Source organism: Hyperolius riggenbachi, chromosome 2 (genome assembly GCF_040937935.1).
Source record: "Hyperolius riggenbachi isolate aHypRig1 chromosome 2, aHypRig1.pri, whole genome shotgun sequence".
Classification (NCBI taxonomy): Eukaryota; Metazoa; Chordata; class Amphibia; order Anura; family Hyperoliidae; genus Hyperolius; species Hyperolius riggenbachi.
The window spans coordinates 524,114,374-524,127,240 of NC_090647.1; positions in this window are offsets into that span (position 1 = coordinate 524,114,374).

Here is a 12,867-nt window from a genome sequence, read left to right on the forward strand (position 1 = left end):
TATTTATAGACAGTCCATATTCAGCGTTCAGCAGGGTCAAGGGTGGGGGGCCCCATCCAAAGTTTCACAGGGGGGCGAGTGAGTTCTAGTTACGCCACTGCCTGATGCCTCTCCAGGCTGGAGGGTGCTGCAGAAGGGAAGCAGGAAATCTGGGAGCCCCCCGGCTAATAGATGATTTGGGTGGGGCGGAGGGATGACGATCAGCGGACGATGGAGCGGCTTCAATCAGTCGGCAGGACTTGTAAAGAATCCAACAGGATGGATCTTTAACAATGCCTGAGCAATACTGATCGGTGGTCGCTGTACACACATAACGATCGTCGGCTGAAACCGTGTTTCAGACAACGTTTATTGCATGTGTGTATGTAGCTTAACCACTTCACCACCAACGGGGTTTTACCGCTAACAGACCAGAACAATATTCACTTGTCAGCGCTCCTCCCTTTCGGGTCCAGTTAAAAATGGCGCAGAGTGAAAAATGGCGCACCGTTCCGCCGATAAATGTATCATAAAACGCTGTTTACCACTTTAATGTAAATACATTAAAACGATAAATAACGTTTTATGCTACATTTATCAGCGGAACAGTGCACCATTAAAAAATGCAGGAGGGTTAGTGTTAGGCAGCGGGGTCAGTGGGGAGAGACAGCGGGACACTTGTGTTAGGCAGCGGGGTGGAGGCAGTAGGATTAAGTGGAGGGAGGATGTGTGCAGAGGCATACATTGCCTTGTCCCACCGATGATTGCTCCTTCACGTCCTAGTTAGTTTGCTGTAGTCCTGCATCCAGCCAATCACCATGCGGGGACTGAAGCCACATGGTGATTGGCTGGATGCAGGACTACAGCAAACTAACAGAAGAAGTGAGGAGCGATCGCCGGCCGGGACAAGTTAATGTATGCCTCTGCACACATCCTCCCTCCACCTAATCCTACTCCCTCCACCCTGCTGCCTAACTACAGTGTCCTGCTACCTCTCCCTCACCACCCCCGCTGACTAACACTTATAACGCTATTTAACATTATAAGTATAAGGCACACTGCATGCGCCATTTTTTAACACTTATAACGCTAAATAGTGTTATATAAAGTAAAGTTTATGCGGCGCCATTTCTATGTCCCGGCGCTGTGCGCCATTTTTTTCTTCCCCGTACCTTTCATTTGCCAATATCTTTATCACTACTTATCACACCGAGATGCTATATGGGTATACGCAACATGGGTATGCGCGACGGGAGTGTGTGTGCACGGCGACGGCGGGCGACATATTAAAACATCCATTTTGTCCATTAACAGGGGCAAACAGGACATTCTACAACTACATGCGGTCAGGTAGTAGTTCAGTGTGTGGATGAGCATGACATTGTGTGACATTGAGTGCCTTGGTGGCTTCCTGAGCTAGATTTGTCACTGAGTTATGACATGTTGTTGTTCTTCTGCTGTCTACCCATCTGCGAGTCTGTCAAGAACATTTTTTGGAGGAGCCTAGGTTTGCACCTGCCAGATCCAGTAGCCTCTCAGTAGCTTTACAGTATATTTTATTTGGAACTACCTTGCGTTGACTCTAGCCTGCAGGTTTTTATTGGAAGGAACAAGCATCCCAGCAAGGTAGTCTTGGTCAGTTGTTGGTTCAGTGCGAGTATTCCGAGACTCCCTCAGCTCTGAGCAGATAATGAAGTGACGGCCTGTGGACCTCAGAACACACGGGTGAGATCATCGCTGATCTGCCAGTCAGGCCTAGATCCAGTCCAGCTGTTGCTGTACAGCAAGGCCGAGATCCCCCTAGAGTGGGCCGATATAAATTCTCTCATTCCAGATTCCGGCTCTCAGGGTAGCGAATATCTGTCTGATAAAGCACTTTAGCAATTTGATGGGAGTTAAATCAAGTTTCACCAAATATTTTCTTTCCCCCAGACTTTATCTGCCTCTGGGAGATCCTAATCGCATTCGTTGTCAGGATGAGATCAGCTCATATCTCACACACACAGCAATGCTGTTCTTAAAGAGACTCCGTAACAAAAATTGCATCCTGTTTTTTATCATCCTACAAGTTCCAAAAGCTATTCTAATGTGTTCTGGCTAACTGCAGCACTTTGTACTATCACAGTCTCTGTAATAAATCAACTTATCTCTCACTTGTCAGACTTGTCAGCCTGTGTCTGGAAGGCTGCCAAGTTCTTCAGTGTTGTGGTTCTGTGATGCATCTCCCCCCTCCTGGCCCCTCTCTGCACACTGCTGTGTGTTATTTAGATTAGAGCAGCTTCTCTCTTCTCTCTTATCTTTTACAAGCTGGATAAATCGTCCTCTGAGCTGGCTGGGCTTTCACATAGTGAGGAATTACAGACAAGGGCAAAGCTGTTTGCAGGAAGAAAAGAGCAGCCTGAAACTTCAGTGCATGAGAGATGCAGGGGGAAAGAAACACACAAATGATCTCTTGAGATTCAAAAGGAAGGCTGTATACAGCCTGCTTGTGTATGGATGTATTTTCTATGTGTGGACATACTGTACATCAACCTACTTCCTGTTTTGGTGGCCATTTTGTTTGTTTATAAACAAACTTTTTAAAACTGTTTTTAACCACTTTAAATGCGGCGGGGAGCGGCGAAATTGTGACAGAGGGTAATAGGAGATGTCCCCTAACTCACTGGTATGTTTACTTTTGTGTGATTTTAACAATACAGATTCTCTTTAAAGAGACTCTGTAACAAAAATTGCATCCTGTTTTTTATCATCCTTCAAGTTCCAAAAGCTATTCTAATGTGTTCTGGCTTACTGCAGCACGTTCTACTATCACCATCTCTGTAATAAATCAACTTATCTCTCTCTTGTCAGACTTGTCAGCCTGTGTCTGGAAGGCTGCCAAGTTCTTCAGTGTTGTGGTTCTGTGATGCATCTCCCCCCTCCAGGCCTCTCTCTACACACTGCCTGTGTATTATTTAGATTAGGGCAGCTTCTCTCTTCTCTCTTATCTTTTACAAGCTGGATAAATCCTCCTCTGAGCTGGCTGGGCTTTCACATACTGAGGAATTACATACAGGCAGAGCTGTCTGCACTCTGCAGGAAGAAACAGCCTGACATTTCAGTGGAAGATAGCTGCAGGGGGAAAGAAACACACAAATGATCTCTTGAGACTCAAAAGGAAGGGTGTATACAGCCTGCTTGTGTATTAATATATTTTCTATGTGTGGACATACAGTACATCAACCTACTTCCTGTTTTGGTGGCCATTTTGTTTGTTTATAAACAAACTTTTTAAAACTGTTTTTAACCACTTTTAATGCGGTGAGGAGCGGCGAAATTGTGACAGAGGGTAATAGGAGATGTCCCCTAACGCACTGGTATGTTTACTTTTGTGCGATTTTAACAATACAGATTCTCTTTAAACCAGGCCAAGAAGAAATCGTCAATTTATAAAGGTGGCTGATTTCTCATAATACGAAGCAGTGGTATAGCTAAGGAGCTGTGGACCCTGATGCAAGTTTTACATTGGGGCCCTCCAAGGGGCAAGAAGGGGGTGGGGAGCAGTTTGTTAATGATTACCACTATTTAAATATCTATAGAAGTGATTATTATGAGCACAGGACCAATAGAGAGCTAATACTGTAGTTGAGGGAGGGCCCTTCGGGGCCCCTCTGGCCCAAGGGTCCCACATTGGTCGCAACCTCTGCAACCCCTATTGCTATGCAAGCCTTGGCTAAGAAATGCAATATTGAATTCCTGTCCTTATATTATGTTTACTGCAAGAAGTTTATATTTCAGGCTTCTTGAAATGAAATAGGAGGGACACGGCACATCAATTTAAGGAAAAGGTAAACTGACAGCATGGTATAAGGCCCTGACGCTTATCTCATGGGTAGGTGCCGAGAATCTTGTAGGATGATATGTCCCAGAATCTCCTGCAGTAATAGAGTCTCACATTTCAAAAGTTTGTTATGTTTGGCTGCGTTCCAATACATCCTGTGCAGAGGACCTGGTCCCGTCGGCTTGAGGGCAACTGCAGCACGTTTGAGTTTGTTGCTGAGACATAAATTACAAAATAAATAACCGAAAGCCTTTTGTGTCTGTATGTTCTTTGCATTTTATACATTAATAGTTGGTTTCTGTTGCTTTGAAAAGAGGATCTCAGCTGAACACTACTTTTTAAAAGGCCCGTACACACCTCGCGATTTTTGCGACAATGTCCCTGATGACTGGTGAATTTTTTGGGAGCAATCTCGTGACATGGGTACAAGTGCACGATCATGGCAACGCTGTTTAGCGTTGCACACCGTTAACGACTGTCACAGCGGATTGGGTCTTTAATATCCCCGGCAACTCCCGCGCAAAGCACCGTGATCGCTTGAAGTCTTGTTCGCTCCCATTGTGTGACATTGTGCATACCCACCGGCCAGAAGATGGATCGGGAGCGCTCGTCACCAGGGAGACATGGCTGGATCCATCTACCTTCGTTGCGAGGTGAGTATTCAGTATCACAGGACCACAAGTGATGACTCTCGAAGTTTGAGGCAGGGCTCACGCCTATTAAAAATCGTGTCTTTTTTTGCGATTTTGTGAAAATGCAATGCCAAACATGTAATGTATTTCAGTGGCATCACATTATAATCTCCAATTGTGTGATTCTGCGTTCACGATTTTTCTGCATTTTAAATTTGGACAATTCGTGTTCCAATGCAAGGAAAAGGGAATGCTATTCTGCATGGGGGTGGGGGAATGTGTTATGTGCAGGGGATCCTTCAAGAATCATGCTGGGGGCGCGAGGTACTGAAGTTACACCCCTGGTCAGGGTGGTGGTGCTCATTTTGGTTTCCACTCCTGAGGTGAGGGGTTGTCTACAGAGGCATGGCCCTTTGGTATCTTGCTACCCTTTTTTCAAACTGCTGACACCTGATGGTATTATGGTTCACTGTTGTATTCGGTGACCAATATCTGCCAATGGCTACCTCCATCAGTGGACTAACTACAGTTCATGCCCCCCCCCCCTCCGGCGAAGATTTGATGGGGCTCGCCCAGTGTTCACACCCCTTCCCTTGCCTCCCTTGGTGTCCTTTACGGCCTTGGGGACCATCTCACAAGGGTCATAAAACAAGTGTGGCCATCTCAGGGCAGTTGCTAGGCTAAATTGTACCCATGGCGAGGGTATAAAAATTACACCCCTTTCCCCCCACCCACGTGGACTCGCGAACCCTTACTTTTTAGGGACAGTCACACAACCACAGGTCACAAGTAGAGTGACCAGCCGCTCATTCAGGAGTAAGTAGAAACCAGGATTACACACGGGGAATAAAGCCCTGGTAAGCCGACTCCTACATGGGCACCGCCCACTGACAGCCTGCAGTTCCGCTACAGGACATAAGGTGTCATCACGGGGTGGTGACATGATGATGACTTGACGTCAGACGCAGGCAGCAGCAGGACGCCCAGGAGGAGTCAAGGAAGATGATGGCGCTGGTGTTTTTCTTCCATTTGGCTGCACTGTACGTCACCAGCTCTCTAGCAGTTATATCCTTCTGCCTGCGCCCCCCTTCTTCTACTTGCCAGTCTATGTCCAGGTCGGTCGTCCTGCCCGCACTGCCCAAGAAACAGCCCTAATAAGGATCTTCACACCCATAAGAGTTAAGTCAATCTGTTGGTCCAGTCTTCACTGGCCTGAACTCTGGCCACCTATCCTCTTACCTCTTCCTCCTGAGTTCTCGCCCTGTCCTGTTCTAACCAACCTAATCAACCTCATGTTACTGGTGTATTTGTTATTTGTCATGTAATAAATAGATAGAAGAATAATTAGAGGACAGTACTAATCAGAGCCCATCTCTCTAGAGACCACCAAGCCTCACATCTTAGAGAAACCTTGTTGATTAATCTGTCCTTAAAGTACAGACTCAAAGAGAGACAGTGTACATGACCTCTGGACCTCATTCACCACCAGGAGACAGCCGGTCTTGCCCTGGAGTAAGGTGACAGCCTGGATCTGCTCTCTATCACACCAAAGGGCAGGGAAAAAAGCACTCAAAGGAATCTGGTGGAATTTGCTGAACTCATTTGGCTTTTCATAGATCACCTTGTTGCCTGAAGTGTTCATTTGATGTTGAGTGGAGAATTCAGATAATGGATAGAAATGTCATCTGCACCATCTGTGGACCTTATGTGAAGGCTTCTCAACAGACATCTTTGAGTGCATCCTAATGCTCAAGAGCCAAACAAATCATGACATGGCTGTTGGCCAAAGCTTACAAACTTAAACTGTGTAACTTGGAGCATGATTGTGTGTATAGAATATGTGGAATGATGCATCAATTAATCTGTCCAGAAATCAGTACAGAAAACCAAACGTACATCTGAAGTCTTGGACAAATTTATCAGTAACTGCCCTTACCTAAAGCTTTTTCTACTCTTCCCTCTCACCAACTCTGCTGAACACTAACAGAGACCCAACTCTTCAACATCAAGAACTTCCACTGAACACTTCTAAGGGCCCTACACCCCACCCCCACCCCTTTCCCCCGCCCGTTCTCACTTATGAGACTCCTCACTTTAGGTTCCACATGTACCTCCATGACCACCAGACTCCTCCATACTTCAGCCTGACATAACACTTGTCCAGACATTGCCCTGCAACAACAGGTACCGGAGAGGAGACTGCTTTATGTCAGACCACAGTGCCCCTTCCACAACCACCCTGATACAGCATCACATATGCCCTCACATTGAATCACACAATGGAGCATCCCTAACCACAGGGCCAGATTTACCATAAGGCACTGTAGACATGTGCCTACAGGCGCCTGATGATGGAAAGGCGTCTCACTCCCCTCCCCAACCGCCTCCCTGCTTCCCTATGCAGAGTCCTGATGAGAGTGTAAATGAGAGATTACTCACCCGGGTCTCAGCATTCCACTGACGAGATCTCCATTAAGTATCACAGTAGCAATACGTCACTACTGCGTGGCAAGTGAAAGGATCGGCTGTTGCTAATTACGCACACTATGCTGCCACTAGCCTGCGTAGCGTGCCCCGAGGTTTCATTAAGTCGAGCTAGTTGATTAACACGTGTAAGAGGAGTTTACTTGCACTGTGCTGGTGCGTTATCAATAGTGAATCGACCTATTAGTGACTATCCTTTAAAATCCAGATCTGGTGGTTTGTGTTATGTCCTAACTATACATACAGGCCTGGGGGATGGATGGGAAGTATGTAGAGCCAGTATGCATGGAGCGCTCCATGCATACTGGCTCTACATACTCTGGCACTCTTATTGGCCTGAGGAAGCGGGCTTAGACCTGTGAAATGTGTTGCATGTGCAAAAATAAAATTCTCTTTTTTCATATGAGAATGTCATTATTGAGGTAACCCACTTCATTTATCGTTTATAATGTTAAGTTTAACTCAGTTTTATAAACCCCTGGGCGCTCCTTTACCTTCATTGTGAGTGTAGTCCAAGGCTCTTTAGCTAATGTTTAACTCTTAGCATCATTAGTTTTACTTCATTTTACCAATTGAAAATAAGAAATATATCATTTTAACCACTTGCCGACCGCGCACACATAACGCGCGTCGGCAAAGTGGCAGCTGCAGGACCAGCGACGCAGTTCTGCATCGCCGGCTGCAGGCTAATTAATCAGGAAGCAGCCGCTCGCGCGAGCGGCTGATTCCTGTCAATTCACGGCGGGGGGCTCCGTGAATAGCCTGCGGGCCGCCGATCGCGGCTCGCAGGCTAAATGTAAACAGAAGCGGAAATAATCCGCTTTGTTTACATTCGTACAACGCTGCTAACAGTAGCAGCGTTGTACCAGATTAGCGATCCCTGGCCAATCAGCGGCCGGGGATCGCTGTCACATGACAGGCAGGAGCCTGTTAGAGGCTGCACAGGACAGATCCGTTCCTGTGCAGCCTCTGATCTCCGGGGAAGGGAGGTAGGAGAGGGAGGGGGGAATGTCGCCGCGGAGGGGGACTTTAAGGTGCCCCCCCCGCAACACACAGGCAGGCAGGAGCGATCAGACCCCCCCAGCACATCATCCCCCTAGTGGGGAAAAAAGGGGGGCGATCTGGTCGCTCTGCCTGCACCCTGATCTGTGCTGGGGGCTGTAGAGCCCACCCAGCACAGATCAGCTAAAACAGCGCTGGTCCTTAAGGGGGGGTAAAGGGTGGGTCCTCAAGTGGTTAAGCTAAGTACAGTATTCAGTCGAAAAAAAAAAACATATGGTTACATAGATCTGTCCAGCAGTCCTGAAAGACGGACAAATGATTGAGGAAGAGGGACGGATAGATTTGGTTCCGAAAGAGGGACAGTTGGGAGCTATGCTATTGCACTGACCAAATGTCCATGTTTGGAGGGTGTGTAGCTTTGATGAGCTGTCTAAGGAATAGTGCTGTGCAACAATGACTCATTCACTACAAATTTGCATGTAAACCAATGAAAATGCCATCACGATCTCCTCACGTTGAAACAGGATAAAGCCTGTGCTGTTTCTGCTGCATGGAAATGCTGAATCAGTCCTCCTCTCCCGGCTCTCGCTTTGGTTAAGTGAACTCTTATAGACATAGTTGAAATGTTTCAAGGCCACGGTTGAACTTGCTGAATCAGACAATCCATAGATTCCCCTAAGCAATGGCCTACATTCAGCCTATGGTTCCTGAGACCACTTCCTGTGCACGTCGATTCAATCTTCAACTGCCTCCTTATAGATGTCACCAGGCGGCCAATCTGATGGGAAGTCTGAAGGTTCCAATGCCTGAGTCAGCTGAGAGGCCGAAACTATTCAAGGAATGGCCGCAAATATTTCAAACAAGTCTGTGAATATATGTCTTATTCTTGTATATCTGACTTCACAATCTCCCCTAGTGCCACATGAAGGTTCTGTTCTTTCTTGATCTAATATTCCCATTTTTAAATAAATGCCGTTTCCTGCTGTGGTGTTATGTTTCTGCTGGAAAGCGCACTCAGTTAACTGAGAAAAAATGTGTGTTTAAAGAGGAACATAGTTATAGTATTGGATTTGGATAGATTTGGTCAAAAACAGATCCCGTGTTAGATTTTTATGGTGATATTAGACAGTGTAAAACAGGCATGTTTTGAAGATGATGCAGATTTCACAAGGTGGAAAGTCCTAATGTCCTACCAAAACCTCTAACAACCCCACCCCAACACCTACCGCAACTCTCACCCTCGTTGGTTAACATTCTGATCTCTGTATGGACTGGACTGTCTAAGGTAGCACATATTTAGCATTTATTTAAAGGGTACCTAAGATAGGGAGACAAAAAAAAACAAACATACCTGGGGCTTCATCCTGCCCCCTCCAGCCGCATCGCTCCCTCGCCGTCTTCCACCGCTGCCTGCATCATCCCCAATTGGCTCTGGAAAGTACTCCAGTCGGGGCCAGTCAGAGCAGGCACAGTCTGGCCACACTGGCTCCTCCAATGTACTTCCATCACCAGGAGCATTCTGCACCTGCTAGAACTGGGAAGGCACAGAATGCTCCCGGCGACGGGTAATGATGGGGACACGCAAGCGGCCGGGCCACACATGACAGGAGGCATTTCTGTACCCATAGTGGAGGATATAGGTGGCAGAGTAGGACAGCGAGGGAGAAAACTGCCTGAAGGGGGCTGGATGAAGCCCCAGGTATGTATATTAATTTGTTTCTCCCTTGCTGTCTCAGGTTTACTTTAATGAATAACTGCCACAAGCATTAAACCCTTTTACAGATGTGTAAGAAGTTAACCCTGGACCTGTTTTCAGGTGTGACCTACAGATTAGGATGAGTGGTCTACGGATGGTCGGAAATGCCGATTTCGACTAAACTTCCGTTTCCTAAAAGTGTCTTTCTGATTTTCTGATTTCCGCAGCTTTCCGAAGAATCTTATTTTTAAATGTTTTCTTGTCTTTAATTAGTTAATTGTAAAAAAAAAAAAAAAGCAGCTCTACGCTAATATGCAGAAAACGCATTTCCAATTGGCAGCCGCGATAAACCTCTGCATTCACTGATTGGCCTAAAACGTCCAAGGTCTTCTGATTGACCTAAAATTACCATTGTAACCTGATTTCTGTGGAAAAATTCTACATTCTCTGATTGGTCCAATGCTCCCGAGTTCTGTGATTAGGATAACATTCCAATGCAGCATTGCGGTGATGCAGCATTTCTGGGGAATTCTGATTTGATATCCAATGCAGTTTTCCATCAGGGACTGTTCTAGCTACACTACCCCCCCCCCCCCCGCAACCTCTGAGCCAACTCCCAGGCACCCATGCCGCCCACACTCCCAGCCAAAGCATTGTTGGGGACCCCATTATTCCCCTCCTCCTTTCCCTTACAAATCCAGAGTGTACACAAAGTGGAGTCTTACCTAATCCAGGCCGGACACAGGAGGCAGCACCGCACTCTATGCTACAAAAAGCGGAGTCTTACCTAATCCAGGCAGGACACAGGAGGCAGCACCGCCCTCTATGTTACAAAAAGCGGAGTCTTACCTAATCCAGGCAGGACACAGGAGGCAGCACCGCCCTTTATGCTACACACAGCGGAGTCTTACCTAATCCAGACAGGACACAGGAGGCAGCACCACACTCTATGCTACACACAGCAGAGTCTTACCTAATCCAGGCAGGATACAGGAGGCAGCACCACACTATATGCTACACACAGCAGAGTCTTACCTAATCCAGGCAGGACACAGGAGGCAGCACCACACTCTATGCTACACACAGCAGAGATTTACCTAATCCAGGCAGGACACAGGAGGCAGCACCACACTCTATGCTACACACAGCAGAGTCTTACCTAATCCAGGCAGGACACAGGAGGCAGCACCACACTCTATGCTACACACAGCAGAGATTTACCTAATCCAGGCAGGACACAGGAGGCAGCACCACACTCTATGCTTCACACAGCGGAGTCTTATCTAATCCAGGCAGGGCACAGGAGGCAGCACAACACTCTATGCTTCACACAGCTGAGTCTTACAGGCAGGACACAGGAGGCAGCACCACACTCTATGCTACACACAGCAGAGTCTCACCTAATCCAGGCAGGAAACAGGAGGCAGCACCACACTCTATGCTACACACAGCAGAGTCTTACCTAATCCAGACAGGACACAGGAGGCGGCACCACACTCTATGCTACACACAGAGGAGTCTAATCTAATCCAGGCAGGACACAGGAGGCAGCACCACACTCTATGCTACACACAGCGAGTCTTACCTAATCCAGCTAGGACACAGGAGGCAGCACTGCACTCTATGCTACACACAGCGGAGTCTTACCTAATCTAGGCAGGACACAGGAGGCAGCACCACACTCTATACTACACACAGCGGAGTCTTACCTAATCCAGGCAGGACACAGGAGGCAGCACCACACTCTATGCTACACACAGTGGAGTCTTATCTAATCTAAGCAGGACACAGGAGGCAGCATCACACTCTATGCTACACACAGCGGAGTCTTACCTAATCCAGGCAGGACACAGGAGGCAGCACTGCACTCTATGCTACACGCAGCCGAGTCTTACCTAATCTAGGCAGGACACAGGAGGCAGCACCACACTCTATGCTACACACAGCAGAGTTTTACCTAATCCAGGCAGGACACAGGAGGCAGCACCACACTCTATACTACACACAGCGGAGTCTTACCTAATCCAGGCAGGACACCGGAGGTAGCACTGCACTCTATTCTACAAGCAGCCAAGTCTTACCTAATCCAGGCAGGACACAGGAGGCAGCACCACACTCTATGCTACACACAGCGGAGTCTCACCTAATCCAGGCAGGACACAGGAGGCAGCACCGCACTCTATGCTACACGCAGCCGAGTCTTACCTAATCCAGCTAGGACACAGGAGGCAGCACCACACTCTATGCTACACACAGCGGAGTCTTACCTAATCTAGGCAGGACATAGGAGGCAGCACCACACTCTATACTACACACAGCGGAGTCTTACCTAATCCAGGCAGGACACAGGAGGCAGCACCACACTCTATGCTACACACAGTGGAGTCTTATCTAATCTAAGCAGGACACAGGAGGCAGCATCACACTCTATGCTACACACAGCGGAGTCTTACCTAATCCAGGCAGGACACAGGAGGCAGCACTGCACTCTATGCTACACGCAGCCGAGTCTTACCTAATCTAGGCAGGACACAGGAGGCAGCACCACACTCTATGCTACACACAGCAGAGTTTTACCTAATCCAGGCAGGACACAGGAGGCAGCACCACACTCTATACTACACACAGCGGAGTCTTACCTAATCCAGGCAGGACACCGGAGGTAGCACTGCACTCTATTCTACAAGCAGCCAAGTCTTACCTAATCTAGGCAGGACACAGGAGGCAGCACCACACTCTATGCTACACACAGCAGAGTTTTACCTAATCCAGGCAGGACACAGGAGGCAGCACCACACTCTATACTACACACAGCGGAGTCTTACCTAATCCAGGCAGGACACCGGAGGTAGCACTGCACTCTATTCTACAAGCAGCCAAGTCTTACCTAATCCAGGCAGGACACAGGAGGCAGCACCGCACTCTATGCTACACACAACGGAGTCTTACCTAATCCAGGCAGGACACAGGAGGCAGCACCGCACTCTATGCTACACGCAGCCGAGTCTTACCTAATCCAGCTAGGACACAGGAGGCAGCACCACACTCTATGCTACACACAGCGGAGTCTTACCTAATCTAGGCAGGACATAGGAGGCAGCACCACACTCTATACTACACACAGCGGAGTCTTACCTAATCCAGGCAGGACACCGGAGGTAGCACTGCACTCTATGCTACACGCAGCCGAGTCTTACCTAATCTAGGCAGGACACAGGAGGCAGCACCACACTCTATGCTACACACAGCGGAGT